This window comes from Chiloscyllium plagiosum, unplaced genomic scaffold, assembly GCF_037043375.1.
Source record: "Chiloscyllium plagiosum isolate Xiang-an unplaced genomic scaffold, Cpla_swu_hap1 HiC_scaffold_19, whole genome shotgun sequence".
Classification (NCBI taxonomy): domain Eukaryota; kingdom Metazoa; phylum Chordata; class Chondrichthyes; order Orectolobiformes; family Hemiscylliidae; genus Chiloscyllium; species Chiloscyllium plagiosum.
Genome location: NW_028270157.1, coordinates 35752481 through 35773355, shown reverse-complemented (window position 1 = coordinate 35773355; position 20875 = coordinate 35752481). Strand labels below are relative to the sequence as shown.

At 39.3% G+C, this 20875-nt stretch overlaps 1 protein-coding gene across 7 annotated transcripts in view; it reads left to right on the top strand.

Moving 5' to 3' along the window:
• Positions 1-20875, top strand: part of foxp2 (forkhead box P2) — a 795054-nt gene that overhangs the window by 51865 nt on the left and 722314 nt on the right. For 4 of the 7 annotated variants that reach the window (XM_087997217.1, XM_087997209.1, XM_087997208.1 and 1 more), the window contains one exon: positions 13614-13703. The exons of the other annotated variants lie outside the window; for them this stretch is intronic. The gene's annotated coding sequence lies outside the window, so the exon portion shown is untranslated. The remainder of the gene's footprint in view (positions 1-13613; positions 13704-20875) is intronic. 7 annotated transcript variants of the gene reach the window in all.

Genomic DNA, 20875 nt, shown 5'->3' with positions numbered 1-20875 from the left:
CTTTCACATGTTGTTTTGTATCTTTAACTTGTTGAACTTTCTCCTGTTGCATGTTTTCCATTTCTCTGGAAATTTACCTTTTGCAGGCCCATTTCTGTGTTTTTGAGCTGGTGAAAATACTGTTAACTGACGATGTCAATTTACGCTATGCTGGTGTTTTAGCAGACTTACAGGATGGTGACAGCACCATCTTGAGGTCTACCCAACCAACTATTTTCAGAAAAATCCCCATTATTTCCATGCAGTACTAATTGATTTTGGACTCTGATTTCTGTCTGTGCAGTGAATTAGACTGCCATCATTTCAGTGTTCGATCCTCCTTAGAATGAAGGAAATCTGACAACTTCTCACTCCTATATCATGTACATTCATATCGGTGTAACTGTATGGCCTTTAATTAATTTATGTTTCAAAACCCTGAGACTTCAATATTCTGCCAGATGATATATAAACCCAGTACAAAAACTTCAAGTGATTCTTCTGAACACTGAGATCATGGATGAAAACATGTCTGTTCTATAACTAAGTTTCTTATAGTTGAAAGTACGTGTCAAATGTTTTAATCAATACATCATACTCTGTTGTGCTTTCGTCCGTGGCTTATTTTTCTTGAACATTATCAGTCATGGGAGTCACAACATATAAAAAAAACGTGCTGTCATGATGTTGTTATTCCTTTCTGTGTAATTCTGAAACCGTTCTAGAACACATAAACCTTGCTTCCAGAGCCTCCAGCTTTGGCCTCAACTGGGCCTTCATGTCATCAAATGGTTGAGTTAATGACAAAGTCTCTATTGAACCTGCCATCCTTATGGACAATCATGCCAGACTCACCATTTGGATATTTCCTTCTTACTGTGGATGCGTTCCATTGATGTGTTTTAAATTTAATGAGATTGTTGCTAGACCTTAAAGTCTTCTGAAGTTTTTTTTTAGGCATTGGAGTCTTCCTGCTTTATTGCCCTGTCATAAAAGACCTTCCAAGGTTTTTTCTCATACCTTCAGCAAGTTCTTTTCCATTATTTTTTTCTAGGAACTCTTCTGAGATCTTTGCCTGCTTTCTGAGATTTAAATTTTCAGCAGTGGTCCCTTTCAGCTGTGTGCCCAGCTGCTCTGATGGTCTGCTAATGCCAGTTACTGGCATTGACTTCCAATTCCGCATGGATCTCAGAGTCTGCGCAGTGGTAAGAAAATTTGTGGGAATGCTGCTTTTCAGCTGAATCCTTTGATCTCCGTTTTAACTTTAAACGCTGGCACAAGTTTCTTTTTATAGCTGCTGCCATATGCTATTTTATATATTAAGCCAATACTGCTGCCAATACGTGGATATACATGCCTGCATTATCTTGGGTTGAGTGTCTGCACATACACTATCCCTGAGCCAATTTACTCTTAGTACTAAGTTAGGGTTTTCAACTCCTTATGTGTTGTAATATTCCTCTATTTACATCTATACATAGTAGCTTCAGGAATGCAGCTCCCTAGTGTAATGTCCAAGACATCTCTCTTCAAATGCTTGCTCTAGACTGATGTCTTCTCTCTTAATGAAATCAGTCATTTGATCAGTTGCATCTTCATGATTTATGTCAATCTCATTATACCATAAATTCTACTTCCAAAACAACTCTACATTAAAAAAATCACTTCAAATTTTTCCTTTTGTGCTTCAAGTTATATAAATGTTGGTCTTCCGCAGATTAACTGAGCCGTCAAAATAGATTTTCCTGATTTAATTTACCAAAACCTGCAAAAATGTTAAACAACTCTTATCAGTTTCCCTCTTACCATTTGCTTTGGTTTAATGCAACCAGTTCAGACTATTCCCTCCAAAGTGAAGCCTCTGTGGAAAAGGATATGGAAGACATAGAAAGTAGCAAAATAGATGGTGACAACTTGCAAAATGTCCATATTACAGAGGAGGAAGTGCTGGATGTCTTGAAATGCATAAAGGTGGATAAATCCCCAGGACCTGATCAGGTGTACTCTACTCGATCTATCCTGTCTATACCTTACATATGCTTCCTTTTTCTTAACCAAAGGCTTCCCTGCTGATCTTTGAGGGGCCCTATTCTCTGCCTAGTTATCCTTTTGTCCTTAAGGTATTTGTAAAAACCCTTTGGATTCTCCTTAACTCTATTTGCCAAAGCTATCTCATGTCCCCCTTTAGCCCTCCTGATTTCCCTCTTAAGTATACTCCCACTGCCTTTATACTCTTCTAAGGATTCACTCAATCCATCCTGTCTATACCTTACATATGCTTCCTTCTTTTTCTTAACCAAACCCTCAATTTCTTTAGTCATCCAGCATTTCCTATACCTACCACCCTTTCCTTTTACCCCAACAGGAATATACTTTCTCTGAATTCTCATTATCTCATTTCTGAAGGCTTCCCATTTTCCAGCTGTCCCTTGACCTGTGAAATCTGCCCCCAATACTCCACCGGGAGTACTCCATGGGAGACTGGTTAGCAAGGTTAGTTCTCACGGAATAAAGGGAGAACTAGCCATTTGGATACAGAACTGGCTCAAAGGTAGAAGACAGAGGTTGGTGATGAAGGGTTGTTTTTCAGACTGGAGGCCTGTGACCAGTGGAGTACCACAAGGAACGGTGCTTTGTCCTCTACTTTTTGTCATTTACATAAGTGATTTGGATGCGAGCATAAGAGGTATAGTTAGTAAGTTTGCAAATGATATTAAAATTGGAGGTGTAGTGGACAGCGAAGAATGTTACCTCAGATTACAACAGGATCTTGATCAGATGGGCCAATGGGCTGAGAAGTGGCAGATGGAGTTTAATTCAGATAAATGCAAGGTGCTGCATTTTGGAAAAGCAAATCTTAGCAGGACTTATACACTTAATGGTAAGGTCCTAGGGAGTGTTGCTGAACAAAGAGACCTTGGACTGCAGGTTCATAACTCCTTGAAAGTGAAGTTGCAGGTAGATAGGATAGTGAAGAAGGTGTTTGGTATGCTTTCTTCTATTGGTCAGAGTATTGAGTAGAGGAGTTGGGAGGTCTATTGCGGCTGTACAGGACGTTGGTTTGGCCACTATTGGAATATTGGTTGGAAAGATGTTGTGAAACATGAAAGGGTTCAGAAAAGATTTACAAGGATGTTGCCAGGGTTGGAGGATTTGAGCTATGAGGAGAGGCTGAACAGCTGGGGCTGTTTTCCCTGGAGTGTTGGAGGCTGGGGAATGACCTTAGAGGTTTACAAAATTATGAGGGGCATGGATAGGATAAATAGGCAAAGTCTTTTCCCTGGGGTCGAGGAGTCCAGAACTAGAGGGCATGGGTTTAGGGTGAGAGGGGAAAGATATAAAAGAGACCTGAGGGGCAACTTTTTCATGTAGAGGGTGATGTGTGTATGGAATTAGCTGCCAGAGGAAATGGTGGTGGCTGGTACAACGGCAACATTTAAAAGACATTTGGATGGGTATATGAATAGGAAGGGTTTGGAGGGATATGGGCTGGGTGCTGGCAGATGGGACTAGATTGGGTTGGGATATCTGGTCAGCATGGACGGGTTGGACCGAAGGGTTTGTTTCCATGTTGTACATCTCTATGACTCTATGACTGTATGATTCCGCTCTTGTTTCATCTTTATGAGGCTGTTCTTCACCCATTTCATGGCCTCAGTATCCTTCTGAAAGTAAGGTCTCCCAAACTGGACTTGTTACTGTGAAATAATTGTCATCTTCCAGTCAGTGCCTTTTACAATGATGAGACTGAGATTAGGAATTTAATGGTGTGGATAATTTTAAATGCAAATCTATATTATACCAACTTGCTTTGCACACAAATGTTTCTAAGTCTGTCAGTTCTTGGTGGGCCAGCCTTCTTTTGCCAGTCTTTATTTGAACAATGCTGTGTAAACAGAAGAACTTGCCTTTGACTCAACCCGCAATTGTTGCACATGACTTGATAGCATTGTTGCACATAGCTGATATTAGTACTTGTTTAAGCATATATGAAAAATTTAAAATATTTGCCTTTTGTAGGTGACTTACTCCATGGAAACGATATAATTTGGGTGAATCAGCTCCAACTGACTACACAGATTTGAATACTGATCCTGGATTACTGAACACGAATATAAATGGGCTTCAGATAAATTTATAGATATGGGATTTAGACATGCAAAACATTATTTCACAAAGACCTTTCTCCTCTTGGATTTTGTCTTTGAAGTATTGAAAATATTACTATCCTAAAACTTAAAGCCTTAACAGAAATTATATTTCTTAAAATATATTAATTTCAGTTGCATTACATCACATCATTAACTGAGTGGAGAATTGTTTCGCATTTTGAAACCTCATGAAGTTTTCTGAACTTGTGATGCAATGTGTTCAGTTGTTTGTTTCATTTAAATTTTCTATCAACAATGAAAATATTGCATCAAGTCTGTCTTGTAAAATCTATCAACACTGGTGGTTTGTTAAATGTTTGGCACTTTCTCTTCAGTATAATTTAATTATTTTACAATCAGAATGCATTATCCTGCAATAGTGTTTTATTATAATGGTTATGATAAAAGGTTTTATGAAATTGAAAATACCAGAATCATGGATGTGAACTATTCATGGCCTTCAGTGTTAAAGAAGCATACTCCATAAAACTCAGCATCTTCTATTTATTCATGTTATTTTTATACAGAACCTACACTAAGGAAAGATGCATTTTAAAAATATATTGTATGACAAAAGTATGTACAATCATTATATTTAGTTGTAATATTTACACAGAATGGAACAAGTAGATTTGAGAATTAGACAGGTGGGAAGAGATAGGGTTTTATTGTGACTGACAGTGCTTTCAGCCACACTGGAGTAAATTCTGTTCACTTTTTGAGACTTTTTAATCTGAATATTAAAGTAATGAAATCCATGATGCTGTGATAAAGGTGGTCCTCATTCGTTGTATGTGTGTTGCAAGTGTACAACTTCGTGTAAGTTCTAGTTGGCTGAATTTTTTATGGTTTGCAGTATGTATTTCATGTTTCATTTAATTGTGTTCTATACATAAGTAATGGCTTTTGATTAGAATTAGCCTAAAATGAAGTGGGGATAATTGCAACTATGCTGAATCCTTTAGAAAATGTATTATACAGTCAGCAGTCCTTTTTGCTGCAAATTTCCTGTAGTAATATTGGTACATTGAAAACTTTGAATAATTTCAAGCTATATGATATTTTAAAATATCATCATACTACAGTCTGCATGGGTTTCCTCCGGTGCTCCGGTTTCCTCCCACAATCCAAAAATGTGCAGGTTAGGTGATTGGCCGTAATGTTAGGTGCAGGGCTAAATGTAGGGGAATGGGTCTGGGTGGGTTGCGCTTCGGCGGGTCGGTGTGGACTTGTTGGGCCGAAGGGCCTGTTTCCACACTGTAAGTAATCTAATAATCTAATCTAAAATTATGCAATACCATGGCATGAATAATTTTGCTTATTATAAATTCATACTCGGAATAGAATTGGTATTTTACATTTATACTAAAATAGATATGAAGTCCAATTAATTATTATCACAGCGTTCATCTCATTACATGTTTAACTTTATGATACAACTTGCAAAACCTGTTTGGAAAAAAACAGATTTGTGACTTTAACATCTTATGACAAGCACATTATTCTATGGAAAGAGCATCCAGCTTGGGGCTTGGGGCATATGGTGGTACCTTCTGCTTGCATAGCTCCAGAACAAGTCATAACACTCATCTAGGGTCATGTGCAGGCTCAGGTTTGTTCCTGAAGAGTCTAATATTTGAGTGTGTATCTATCTATTTATATTTCTCAAAATACAAAAGACAAGCTTGAACAATTACTAATGTAGCTAAGTGTCTTAGTGCTTTTGAACAGGGTTTTAAAAGCATTAGTTTATAGATGATAATATTCCCGCAGTTTGGTTTTGCTATAGTGTCTGTGTAGAATATTCACATAAAGGATCTATTAAAGTGGTCAAAAGCCAGTGAAGTATTTTTATTCACTGGTTTCTGATCTAAACCATCACTTTTCAGTGATGAGTAGTGCAGATGGTAGAATTTTGAGAGCACTTCAGAGCCCAGACACCTTGGGGACAGCTGTTGCTGATAGACTTCTCCAACATGAGTTAGGTCAAGAGGAGTCAAACCTGTTACAACACCTGTTTTTTATATATGTAAATCTGTTGTTTTGCCATTTCATTAAACAAGGAGCGGCGGCAGTCTCTTGTGGTTTCAAATGAGCCTGGAACACAGCCCATTTGGAAAGAAATCTAGCAAAAAAAAAGACAACTGTGATTTTAGTACCATGGTTACAAGATGTTGCCTCTGTTGTGACATTGTTCTGCAAGATTGCCTGCAATGTTTTATGAGAAAGCAGGGGTGAGGGGAGCGAAGAGGCATTTGGAGGCAAAAACAAAGGGAAGGTGTTTGCTGTCATTGACTGCAGGGTAATTCAGAAATCTGACATGCCTAGAAGCTAATGGCTGCCATGTGGGGCTGCCACACACTGTATACTTCAGTTTTATCATCTGCTGAGCCTGAAGCATGATTTCCAGGCACTCAGGCCTGCAACTTGTCTACTTGGGTTTGGAGCTGATTGATCCATATTAAATGCTCAAAGGGATGTTACACAGTAAAACATGAGTGATTAAAACATTTTAAAAAGAATTGTGTGGGCATATTTAAAGCAGGTCCTTCATGAATGAGATTTTAAAAAATTATTTTGGAGATTTGTCTTGGATATTTTGCTTAATTTTAACCAATGTGTTGACAAGCAAACTCAGGTTAAATGCATTTGATGTTTTGTTACAAATTTAGAGCAAATGGTTTAATAATGTATGAAAAAAACCTTAAGAAATTCATTATTAAAAATATGCCACAGTTGTGGTTGCTTGCCTAGGCTAAAAAAACATCAATTGGTCAGTTCTCAGTTTTAATTCAAGAAAGGGGTCACAGAAGGGAGGTGGCACATTGGGGTTGTTTTCAGTCAACTGACTGGAAGTGTTACCTTATAAAGCCATCGATTGCTCCTGGAAGAATCAAAACCTGAAATAAAGAAACCACGTTCTAAGCTGTCATCAGAAATTAAGTTATGGGCACCATGAAATTGCTGCTTTTTTTCACGAGAGACCGCAAGACTAAAAATACTGAGAGATACAGCGGAAAATAATATCAACCAAGCTGCTGATTGTGATGATGACTGTGATTTATCAGTTGCTAAAAGGCTTGCCTTACTTGTTCAAGTGTCCACTTAGCTGTAACCAACGGCTAAAGACCCTTGGAGGCCTTTTGAAGCAACTTGTTGAATCCTTTTGTTGACCTTCTGACCTTGTCAAACAACTTTCTGTGCTTTGATAGTTTGGATGGTCTAAGGGAAACGTATTTTATGAAAGGAGGTACATTAACTCTTAATGCACTGAGGATTTGCCTACCCCCCTTCTCCATCCCCTTCTTCCTGACTGGCACATAGATCCTGCTGAGTGTCTGCAATGTGTTCATCTCAACAAGTCTCATAAGCATTTCCTTTCCGAGGAAAATTTGATTTGTAGACATTTCTTTTCAGAGCAGTGTTAAAACCAAACTCTCCTTGACAGGGAAGTTCATTACAGGCATGTCTTTGATGACAGTGCTTTGGTTTCAAATACCTTGAAGAAGCTTAAGATGCCATTGTGTTGTAAGCCCTCCTTGATATCCCTTATTTAGATCTGCATAGTAAATGGAGGAAGGTAAATAACAAGGCAGCAGATGGAAGCAAAGAGATAAGGAAGAATTGTATTTGTATTTTGTTATGATGTTGACAGCTGCTAAAATTCACTAACCTAGTTAAAGCGATATGCATTTCAAAGAAACCTAATTTAGCTTCAACTTGAATGCATTGAGGATAAAGTTCTTTTTATTACTCCTTTTATTATGTTCTTTGCTAATTTATCTACTCCCGATTTAACCTTGCCTGCATAAAGCAGTATGCTTGTTGCAAGGGTCTTAAAATGGTCTGAAACAGTTATGTCTAGACGATGAATTGAGGATAATTGCATATCCCACAGTGAATAGGGTAAGTTTAAAGAATATCTTTGTTCAACAGAATTACAAAATTGATACAGATAAGGCAATTTCTCCTTTTTAAAAAGTAGTTGCCTATTTCCCACCACATCATCTCTGTGCAAACTGACTATTATTTAAGAGATAACAAAATTATTGGATAAAATAATCAGACTTGGTAGCATTGTATTTCCTTTTATCCATAAGACCTCTTGGTTTGGTATTCTGTTGAATCTTTTTTTTGTGAATAGAAAGCCAATGAGTGGTTCTTTCAGTGTTCTTATTCAAAGAGACAGTATTCAGACAGCCTTATGGCTTGCCAGCTGCCATCACTTGACATGCTTTAAAAATGAGATGGTTCTGTATCAAGGTTGATAAAACATATTGCTATGGAACTCTTCTATGCAGAGTTTGGATGAATGCCATTTTCACTTTTATTTTAACACATTTTTCAAATAACCCAGCAATGTTTAAAATTAAATGCAATGAATCTGGATTTTAATTCAGTAAAAATTATCTATTGTAGTTTTTTTTTAGAAAAGCATGCAACACATTTTTTACTTTAAGAAAACATTGTGAAATTAAATGCACATCAAAGAGGTCTCCCATGGGAATACGTGATCATTATGAAGTGGGGTGGGATGTGTGTTAAGGATATTTTAATATTTTAAATTATAGCATACATGCAGTATTAAGAAGCACAGCAATATGGCACTTGACCTTGGATTACCATTTGTATAACTAAACTTATGCTGTTGTATGTTTCTTTGAGAGTAAGGAAATTAAAGTTAAAAGTCCAAATCTAACAGCTTTATAAAATAAAGTTCAAACAATGTAACAATATATGGATTTGTAATGGTTAAAGTACACAAACCTACAAAGGCTGAGAATGTGAAAAAAATGATATCAGAAAAGTAAACAATTTCATAATATTTGACCACCTCTATATGTTTAAAGACACATAGAAATAAGGCATTTTAATACTTTTCCTCTGTGTAGTCAGTCATCATGTACCCGTTACATGATTATCACACCATTATCTCTGGTTTTCCCAAAGGATCTATTCTTATCTCCTCTTTTTCATCTACATTCTGATTCGCATCATTCAGAAGCAAAGTATTCCATGTATACTGATGCCACACTGCTTTACCTCACCACCACCCTCTCTGGACTCTTCCACATCCGTTGCTTATCCAATACTTACTGAGCAGAAATGTCCTCCATTTAAATATTGAGAAGACAATGACAATGTCTTTAGATCCTACGAGATCTTTTTACTCATAGCTACAGATTTTGTCTTTCCAACTGGCAACAATCTCAGGCTGAACTCATTTGTTCATAGCCTTGATGTCATACTTTACCCCAGAATGTTTCCAGCCAGATACCTATTACGAAGTCACTTCTTCCACCTCTATGATGTATCCAATTCTGCCCCTGCCTCAACTCGAGACTATTTCATAGCATCCCCTCACCAGCCTCCCCCTTTCTACCTTCATTAACTTGAGGTCATATAAAATGTTGCTGAATATCATTCTCCTCCTATCATTCACTTTCAGTTATGTCTCCTCCCAACTCTGCTAACTACCACATTCTGGCATGAAAGGCCTGCCTTTCCAAACACATACACCTAAGGTGGGTACACAGAGCTGGGAAATATTCCCATCCCCACTACTCAGCTGTAGGGTGAAAGTCGATCTGCGTATCTCCATGTGTTTGTGTCTCTATCCGTTACTGCTACCAGCCAGGCAATGAGCTCCATTCCCAAATTCTGCCAAATTCTGGGTTATTGAGAAAGAGAGGAAAATTATTCAAGGCACAGTTGAAGTTGATGAACAAAGATGGATTGCTCTCCATGATTATATTGGTTCTAGTTCAATCTTTGGAGCTCTAGTTTTATTGAGGAGTGGGATCAAAATTGAACCCTTCAAATTTGGCAGTATGAAGCCCAGATGGTTTTTGATTAGTGGGCCAAGTTAGAAAATATCTGATCAGCTGTCTGCACAAAACAGGAAGTGTCTCTTCAGCAGGTAAAAACAGGTGTTGGGTGACAGGACTTAGCTTGCCTGTAGAAAATTTACCTTCACCAGCAAGTTGATATTCCACAGATATGATTTGGGAGTTAAGTATGGAAGCTGGAAAAAGGAGGCCCAAACATTTGTTCTGACATCTGGAAAAACACTGTACTTCCCCTGACTCCAGAATGAATATTTTGAAAATTTGCCCATCATATTGCATCTTCTAACCGACTTCCTACTGTCAGTGTCGAACAGTAAAGTCGCAGCAGCGGGTACAGAAACAACTGGAAGTTATTTCCTAATTTATTTGGATTATACTTCGATGTTAGTAAAAAAATGTAATTCTGTGTAATAAATGGTAAACCTTAAATTGTTACACTTCTATCTTTATCACTACATCAAAACAGCAGTTGAAGCTTTCATCAAACATTAACAATTGTAGATATTTGTATCTGTTCTATTTTCGAAGAAATGGTGAGTGCATTGTAATTTTCTGTCTTTTTTCTTATCCTTATGGGTATATTGCCTTGGGCATCACTGCTCTAGTTGAAAAGAACTAACATGATACTTAGAGTGAGGAAAAGGGATGTCAGCTGTAGAAATAAAAAAGTATCCTTTGGGATTTAGGATGAATTAGGTTGTCGCTGTGAGGTACATTTTAAAAATAAAGACAACTACATTTAAGGCAAGTGATTTGTTGTACGTCACTTAACCCACTGCCCCACCCTCATTTGATTTACATCGACTCCCAAGACAGAACTTAATCCAGGCAATAAGGGCCTAGCCTTAAGAGTCTTTTGTCATCTCATTTAGGAAAGGGCTGCCAAAGTATTACATGCCATTCAGGCACTTACTTACGTGACCAATGGTAGAAATCTTGTCCTTCGAGAGCAGCAGGCCAATCAAAAGCGGGCAACTCCCTATTGTAGGGAGTGCCACTGTGAATGATGGTAACCACTAGTAATGCACCTACTGGAAGCCCAGACAATGAGGAACACATACCACAGGTGAATGAGGGAAGGATGGGAATTGGGGGAGTGGTATGTTGCTGTGGCAACTGTCTCCGGGGACCCTGTTTTCAAAGCTGAGTGTCTCAAACAGGCACAAAGAGTCATTGAGGGAGTGCAACAAAGATTCATTAGACTTATTTCAGGGCTGGCAGGAGCATCCAGTGTAGAGAGACTGGGGAAACAGAGCCTGTATTCCTTAGAGTTTCGAAGAATGAGAAGTGGTTGCAATAAAACCTACAAAAGTGGTAGACAGGATAGACAGATGCAGGTAAGATGTCTCCCCTGGTTAGATCACAGGGCACAATTTCATTATAAGGGGAAAGTCACTCAGGACCAAAATGAGAAGTTTTTATTTACTCAGAAACATGTGAATCTTTGGAATTTCCTCCTCCAGAGGACTTTGGAAGCTCAATCTTTGACTGTGTTTAAAGTAGGGAATTGAAAGATTTCTAACTACCAATGATTAAAGATATATGGAGATGAAAGCTTTGAAATAGATGGTCAGCTATGATTGTATTGAATGGTGGAACAGGCTGTGTGGCTTACCTTTGCTTCTATCTGTGTTAAATAACTCATAGGCATTTGGTCAAGTAACAAATTTGATGCCAAATGTTTACTTAATGCATTATTACATGTGAGTTAAGATTAGAGTGCTGCTGAAAAAGCGCAGCAGGTCAGGCAACACCCAAGGAGCAGGAAAAAATCGACGTTTCGGGCAAAAGCCCTTCTTAATAATTCTTTGAATCTACAATAATCCAGATAAATATGAACTAGGAAACACTACCTTAAAGGGTGATGTAACTCAAATGAACAACAGTAGCTGTAGCCAAACTGCAACAGAACTTACTCAACTAAAGTAACGTTGCAAGAGTTAAGAATGCATTTCAGCCCCTCAGTTTCCTGTGTTGGTATTATTTCTTTGGCTCATTACATTTAAATCTCTGCCCTCTGATTCTCTATCCACCTACCAATGGGGTAGGACTTGGCACACTGCTTGTTGATGCTTCACCTGAAAATAATTTCTTCACAGTTTTTGTTTGTGGCTTGTCATTATGTTTTACTCTCAAGGGGTGGGCATGGAGGTGGATCCCCTCTGTAGGAATTGATCCCATGTGTTACTATTAAGCAGAACCACATGTGAGCCATTAACCAACAGAGACACTCAGCCCTCAGCATTCCTGTACACCCCTTGTGTTCAAGCAACCAGAACAAGGCCTGGATCCACAATTTTCTAATACCAAGGCAAGAATGCTACCTCCTGAGACATGACTGGCCCTTCAGTCTTTATTTATACTGATCTGGATAATTAATCATTGCTGATGATCTACATCAGCCCTGAAAAAGGAAGTCCCTGGGATCCTGCCAGATTGTGTATGGTACCCCGATCCCAAGCCTGCAGACATCATGTTTAAGTAATAGAGAGCTGACAATTGAGATGATCTGAGAGGTTTGGGATTTTTTTGGACCCTGTCATTCACATAAGACATTAAAATCAAAGCTCCTGACACTTGTTCATACTGTGCGTGACGGCCGGTAAAGATTTTTATGCTCAAGCCTTCAGAATGGGATCTGAAATGACAACCTTCTGCACTCAGTCAGAATGCTGTCAACAGAGTTATTGTTGAAACCACAGTCATTTTACTCTTTAGAGTAAACATGAAATTACTGAACAAATTAACGAATTGGGAGCTCTGTCAAGTGGCATTCTAACCAAAATCAAAACTTCAATTTAAATATGACAGTCTTCTTAAGGTATTTTCTAATCAACCTTTTCAGAGATGTTATTACACAAATTGGAGCCAGATGGAACTTGAACCCGGGTGTCCTGGTTCAGAGGTAGGGATGCCAACACAGCAGTGCAAAAGTGTTGCTTCCTCACAATGTACACCAGGGTGAATTGGTTCATCAAGTGAGTTGACCTTACATCCCTGCAGATCATGGATGCAGATGACAATGACATTTCACTAAAGAGGAAGCCGCTCAAGAGAAAAAAAAGTGTTGTTTGCAGTTTGTCAGTCAAATTAATTTTGTTTTTTAGAGACACCAGCAAAGCCTTGGTATCTCCTCACAGTTGCACTTTCATATGAATAATATTTTGACTTGAAATAGACCAGCACAGACAGTGTTGTGCAACACTGAAATATTTTTGACACCATGACAGTATGGCACCTGAAATTATTGTTAAGTCATCCATTGAGAGGTACTGCAGTACTTTTTCCCCCCAAATATTGAAAGCAAGTATTTATATTTAAATGAAAAGGCTAGATAGAATCAAAGTATTCATGACTCTCAGCAGATTCTAGCTTTAGAATCAGCATGAACGATCTCTTTTGGTTGAAGGCATTGAGAAAATAATGAGTATAAATCAGGTAGAACGCAGTTGGGACAAGTCACATAAGGTATGTGGTATAAATATCTGTGTCCTCCCTCTTTAAACTGAGCCACTAACATGCCGAAGGAATAGTCCAGTATCCTTTGGCACTCAATATGATGCCATTTGGACTCTATGTGCTGCCATTTAATACAGGCACCGTAGTAACATTTATTCCTTTTCTTTTTATGTAGGGACTTCCCAAGATGATGTCCCTGCCACCAGGCACTAGCAGGAAGCTGCACCATCTCATGACCATGGGTCATATACTCCTGAGCATGCAGGTACCTGCTCAGATACATGCACCTCAGGGAAATCAGATGGAGATAACTTGGAGACAGAAACTGGTGAAAAGCACCGCACAACTATAGAGGAATAAATAAATGGAATTGACTGCTTAGGAGTAGAATATCCTAGAAGATCAGGCTGAGCTGTTCCTGCACCTGCTGATATAGGGATTCTGTTGTGATTCTGTTCGCCGAGCTAGGAATTTGTGTTACAGACGTTTCGTCCCCTGTCTAGGTGATATCCTCAGTGCTTGGGAGCCTCCTGTGAAGTGCTTCTGTGATGTTTCCTCCGGCATTTATAGTGATTTGTCTCTGCCGCTTCCGGTTGTCAGTTCCAGCTGTCCGCTGCAGTGGTCGGTATATTAGGTCCAGGTCGATGTGCTTATTGATTGAGTCTGTGGATGAATGCCATGCCTCTAGGAATTCCCTGGCTGTTCTCTGTTTGGCTTGTCCGATAATAGTAGTGTTATGCTGGAAATGTGTTGCTGGAAAAGCGCAGCAGGTCAGGCAGCATCCAGGGAACAGGAGAATCGACGTTTCGGGCATAAGCCCTTCTTCAGGAATCCTGAAGGGCTTATGCCCGAAACGTCGATTCTCCTGTTCCCTGGATGCTGCCTGACCTGCTGCGCTTTTCCAGCAACACATTTCCAGCTCTGATCTCCAGCATCTGCAGACCTCACTTTCTCCTCAATAGTAGTGTTGTCCCAGTCGAACTCATGTTGCTTGTCATCTGCGTGTGTGGCTACTAAGGATAGCTGGTCATGTTTTTTCGTGGCTAGTTGGTATTCATGGATGCGGATCGTTAGCTGTCTTCCTGTTTGTCCTATGTAGTGTTTTGTGCAGTCCTTGCATGGGATTTTGTACACTACATTGGTTTTGCTCATGCTGGGTATCGGGTCCTTCGTCCTGGTGAGTTGTTGTCTGAGAGTGGCTGTTAGTTTGTGTGCTGTTATGAATCTTAGTGGTCGCAGTAGTCTATAATGCCGGAGGAAACATCACAGAAGCGCTTCACAGGAGGCTCCCAAGCACTGAGGATGTCACCTAGACAGGGGACGAAATGTCTGCAACACAAATTCCCAGCTCGGCGAACAGAACCACAACAATGAGCACCTGAGCTACAAATCTTCTCCCAAACTTTGAATAGGGATTCTTTTCCACTTTGGAGGGGCTGATTGTGGTGTGGAGTGCAGTGGGGTTACATAGAGAACAGTGCTCAATGATAGAAAATCTTCAGGCACTTCTTTTGAGATTATCTTGGGTTTCTTGAAAGACATTTCAAAGACACTATGGAATTGCTACTTTGGATTTGATTCAGTTATGTAAATGGGATGTGGAAATGTCAGGCCACTGTTGAACCACTGGCATCCCTGATGATAGAGCTCCAAAGTATACTTGTATTTTTCCTTTAGAAACATGGTGACAGAGCCTTTTGTGACTCGACCTTCAAACTTAGAGAAAGCTATCAGTTGTGACTTGGAGCAGATGGGACTGGCTTGAGAATATTTTGGGATTTACGCTCCTTTGTAGTTGTTTGGCAACTTAAAAACTAATGCATGATGGAGGAGACATGGGCAAGAGAAAAGCAAATCAGAGCAGGACACTTAATGATTATGTCCTGGGGAGTGTTGCTGAACAAGTGACCATGGAGTGTAGGTTCATAGCTCCTTCAAAGTAGAGCCACAGGTGGATAGGATAGTGAAAAAGGTGTTTTATAAGCTTTCTTTTATTGGTCAGAGCATTGAGTATAGGAATTGTGAGGTCATTTTGGTAAAGGACATTGGTTAGGTCACTTTTCGCACATTGCGTACAGTTCTGGTCCCCTTCCTATCGGAAGGATACTGTGAAACTAGAAAGGGTTCAGAAAAGATTTACAAGCATGTTACCAGGGTTGGAAAGTTTGAGCTATAGGGAGAGGCTGAATAGGCTTGGGGCTGTTTTCCTTGGAGCATTGGAGGCTGAGGGGTGGCCTTATAGAGGGTTATAAAATCTTGAGGGTTATGGATAGGATAAATAGACAAGGTCTTTTCCCTGGGTTCGGGGAGTCCAGAACTAGAGGGCACAGGTTTAATGTGAGAGGGGGAAGATCTAAATGGGAACTAAGGGGCAACCTTTTCATGCAGAGGGTGGTGCATGTATGGAATGGGCTGCCAGAGGAAGTGTTAGAGGCTGGTACAAATACAGCATTTAAAAGGCAACTGAATGGGTATATGAATAGGAAGGGTTTAGAGGGATATGGGCCAGGTGCAGGCAAATGGGACGAGATTTGCTTAGTATATCTGGTCAGCATGGAAGAGTTGGACCAAAGGGTCTGTTTATGCGCTGTACATCTCTATTACTCTTATGATGCTCTGTGCATCCAAGTTCACCAACCCTTGGGGAATGAAGGAGTATTAAGTAGTGAATATGTGAAGATAGTTGTCATACAGAGCATGACATAGCATCATGATGTAACATATCAGTTTGCCAAGAACTCTCCCATTAAAACTGCCTTCATACTTACTGTCCTGAGAGATGGAAATAAAAAACAAGGAGCACAAGATTGGGTAGGTCATGCTGCATTCCTTAAACCTACACAATAGTAGGGGAGTATACTGAATGCATATTATTAAGTTGCAGTGTGAAACTTTATTTACAGAAGGAACACATTAAAATAACCAGCAACCTGTTGATAGGCATGTGTGAAATAAGAGTGATTGTTAATCAGGTTCTGTCTGCTTTTATGGACTGGGAGATTGTGCTTAATACTGTAGGACTGTTCATGAAGGGACACATTTATAGGAGTCACATCAAAGCTGTATTAAACAATGATTGACACAATACTCACTTTGGCTATATAACACTGTCAAACATTTCTTCTTTCTTCTCCTTGAACTTCTTCTGAAGTCCAGACTTCAGGCTTTGCCTTTTGGTTTCATCTTCCTCTGTTGTGATGTTATATAATGTAGATACACCAGATAATTTGGATACTTTCTTTACACTATATCAAAACACAACATTATTCTCCCAGCAATGTGTTGCAACATTGGAATCTTTGGGTTGGTAAGATGGGACTATAGACGAAAGTGAGTACTGCAATACTGGAGATCAGAGTCAAGATTAGAGTGGTGCTGGAAAAGCACAGCAGGCCAGGCAGCATCCGAGGAGAAGGAAAATCGACGTTTCAGGCAAAAGCCCTTCATCAGGAAAGGAACTATAGGCTACATCACTGAATTGGTGGGCTTATTAAGTCCAGCCATGAAATTGTGAAGTTGAATGTAATAAATGACCAGGTACATGTCTTGGTACCAGATAAAATGGTCATCGAAGCTGCTGCCCTTGTGCAAGTTTTGGCATAGAGGCTCAACTGGATTGTCTAAACCTAATAGTTTCCTGTGTGACCCAAAGCTTATCTGTTTAGACAGATTACATATGGGTAGGTCTCATATCTGCTCCAGAGATGAAACAACGAAAATGGCAAATACCAAAGTTGCAATTACTGCCTTCATCTGAACCCTTTGTCATCCAAATCCTTTAGTATCATTCATGAATGGAATTCCCTTGTTGAACATTTTTAGTGCCAAAGAAGTAGCTGTAATATTCAATGGTGTTCCTGGATAAAGCTATCTGTAAAATTACTTTGGCAGGCAGCAAGTAATGTACCTAAGATAATGCTAGAACATCTATACAACATCTATAAAAGACTTGAAATGCTGCAGTTCACCATCGACTACATTTTCAAATAACAAAAGGTGAAGGAATGGTGTAAAAAAATCCCAACTATGCTTTTTTTTTAAAAGTGGGTGAGCAGCATAACCTAAAGAAAAAGTAACTGCTTTTGAAAGAATTGTTGATTTTGGCACTGGACCATTTTAAATACAGTTAAATATCAGATGTATAATTAAGCTCACACATGCTTTGTCGATGTCCATATTTTGAAAAAGAAAAATTTTCACGTAGTAAAATTGGCACAGTATGAACTGTTGCTGAAACAGAGAAAAAGGAATCTCTGGATTCATCAGCCTGGACTTATAAAAACCTCGGGCAATAGTCTTAATCAGATGAGTAGACAGGGTTGACCTCCTGCAACCCCAGTACAATCTTACAGGAGGTAACCAATTATACTATTACCTAATTCGAGTCAATACTGGGTTCCAAGGACAGGAGGTGCATTCCTCTTAGCCTCTGGGTGTGGCTAATGTCCACCTTCATGGAGTCAATCCTGCACAGGGGCTTGGAACAGGAATGGCAAAATGGAACTGACTTCAATCGAAGGGAAACAGCAGCTATTGCATCAGACATAAGTCTCCATGAATTGACAGAAACGGCAGCATGTTGTGAATTATTGCCAGCAAATGCTTAGAAGCCCTCCATTGTTATGCATTCAGACCTCCCATGTGAAGTCACGTTTGATGATTTGCCAGTGTCCTGGCTTTGCCATGTAGCTCAAGCAATGATGGGAAACCTGCCTCACTCTGACAATGGCCATTGAGATCTTCAGTGTCTTAACTGCATGTCCAGCCGCTTCCGAGTGAGTGCCAGTTCCACTCTCATTCCAGCCCTGGGGAAAGTCACTCGGAGGTGGGAACATGCTAGAGAGCCTGACTGATGTGCTGTGTTATAAATTTATATCACACCCATTTGGTCCATCACTTCCATCCCCTAGTCTCCAAGACTGCCTCTGAATGGGTTGGGAAAATACTGGCCACCCACTTTGTGTACTTTTTCACAGAATCTGCCACTGCTGGAGTGATGCCTCAACACCAGCTTTTTTAGGATCAATGGTGCTGGAAGAGCACAGCAATTCAGGCAGCATCGAGGAGCTTCAGCAAAATCGACGTTTCGGGCAAAAGCCCTTTTTTACCAGCTATTTTAGCCATGTGATCTGTCTATTCAGGACACTTTTGAATTTATCTTACAACAAGACTAATTGAATGAGGTGAAGGACAATAATTATGAGATGCCTCCCAGGTGGAATCTGATAGCCAATGTAATAGATCTTCTGTTAAACTAGAAACAATGGGATTGAACCTAACGCTTGCCAGTAATCACTACTCAGGGAGATTGTGACCCATATTGTAAAATCCAGGGTAAATCCTTCAACCAAATTATAGTAGTTTAATTCTAATGTTGCATCATAGAACAGAAATAGTCTATTCAGCCTGTTGTGTCTGTGTGAGTTCTCTGCAATAGCAATTTAGCTTGTCTTTGTTTTTTTTCCCAAGGCCTGAAAACTTTGTCTTTTCAGGAAATTATGCAATTCCCCTTTGAAAACTACACTTGACTCGAGCTCCACTATACTCTCAGGCAGTAAATTCAAGAACTTGACCCTTCACGTTGTTCAGAATAAAAAATTAACATTTCTGCCACTGGGAATTATTTCTGTCTTAGAGCCGTTATGTTTTTGAACACTTCTACCAAGTCTCCTCTCAGCATTCTTTTCTCTGTGAAGAACAGCCCCAGCTTCTCCATCCTCTCTATGTGTTTGAAGTCCCTCATCCCCAGAATCATTCTTGCAAACCTTTTCTGCATTGTCTTTGAAACCTCCGTATCCCTTCTGGTGTGGTGCCCAGAATTGGGTGCCATGTTCGTGCCTGTTAGGATTGAACTGTAAGGCCAAAAAAATGTCAGCACGCTACATAAAACTCTTCTGTGAAATTTTCCGTATTGTTATCCCACTCTGTATTAGGATCAATTGATATTCCCCACTAGTAATATTCTGTGAAATTGACATAGTTCCATTGGTCTGCCCTCTCATTAGAGAGAGATAACTAGTGGTAGTTTCATCTGGGGGTGGTCATACCTAAGGCTAGGGGTGAGGTTGAGAAGGTGGGACCTTCATGGTGACCTCAGCTGGTATAAAAATTGAATACTTACTGTTGGCATCACCCTGCATTGTAAACCATCTTTCCAACTGAGCTAACCAACCCCCAGTATTTGTTAGTTCATACATGTCTCAACAATTTCACTGCAAATTTAGGTTTCTATATCTTTCTCATTGGCTGGTGATATTACAGCTGAGTTAGGAGGGTTGAAATTATTGCTTTCCTGTTCCAATCTTCTACTGGTCACAACATGTTTGAATTTAAAAAGGGAGATACTATTGCCAATTATATACAAGACTGTTTATAACCCAGGATAAGAAATGAGTCCACCCATTTCCCTAAGTAATAAATAAAGAGCTAGTTCATTGCAAACAAAGCTTTCTCAAGCAAAGATGTAAGAATTATTTAACAGAGAGTGTCAACTGTGCAAATGCATACAATTACAGTTTTTGAAAATAATGCATAAACCTCCAGGTCTGGGAAAAAATAAAAACTCTGCAAAGTGTTATGTTAGAAGTATATTGCCCCAGGAACAGTTAAAATAAGGAAAATGAATTATTCAAAGATTGTCCAAAGTTGGTTTGCAGCTAAAATTACTTTTCACACAAGTTATTGACACTGGAGTCTTCCTAGATCAGTTAGAGTTGGCTAAGGTTGTTTTATCTGGAGATAGTAGAGTTGATTGACATGCTAGGAGAGAATTCTTTAAGAACTCTTCCTTTGATGATGAGATTTTTAATTTGCTCACTTTGAGAGAGGTTTCAGAAAAAAGGGAGGGAACCAAACCTCTTTATCCAGGTGCACATCTGAGGTTTCCTTCAATGGAGACATGAGAATATTTCTTTTACATTTTATTCAAGAGGCTAGGTTTTACCAAAGCTTTGTGCTTTTCTTTACTACCGCCTATGGAACCTTTCCTTTCATCTTTGGGTGTCTATACTTAGTTCTTACTTTGTGCGGTATTATTTAAAATGCTATAAAATCTCACATTGAGGCATTTGTTTATTACACATAGCTGAATGTTATTTTGGCCTAGCAAAAGGATCAATAAGTCCATGCACCACTGACATTCTGTAGCTGAAGTCTAACCTTTCAAGACCTGCACCTGAAATTTTCTTCCTCCCAAGCCAGTATTCAATTATTCTATCAAGGCTGTATTGTTGCCAGTAAGAATTTAAATAAGCTAACCTTCCAGTTTAAAATGGTGTCTAATTGAACCCTGTTTAATTTTAGTTTACTGGTCCTAAGAAAGCTGTAGTTTCCATGGATATATTGAATTGGGACCCAAAGGATAGGAGTACAATGTGTGCCAGAGCATTCCAAAACCTGCAAGTCCTTGAAATGGGAAGGATAATACTTATTTTGTGA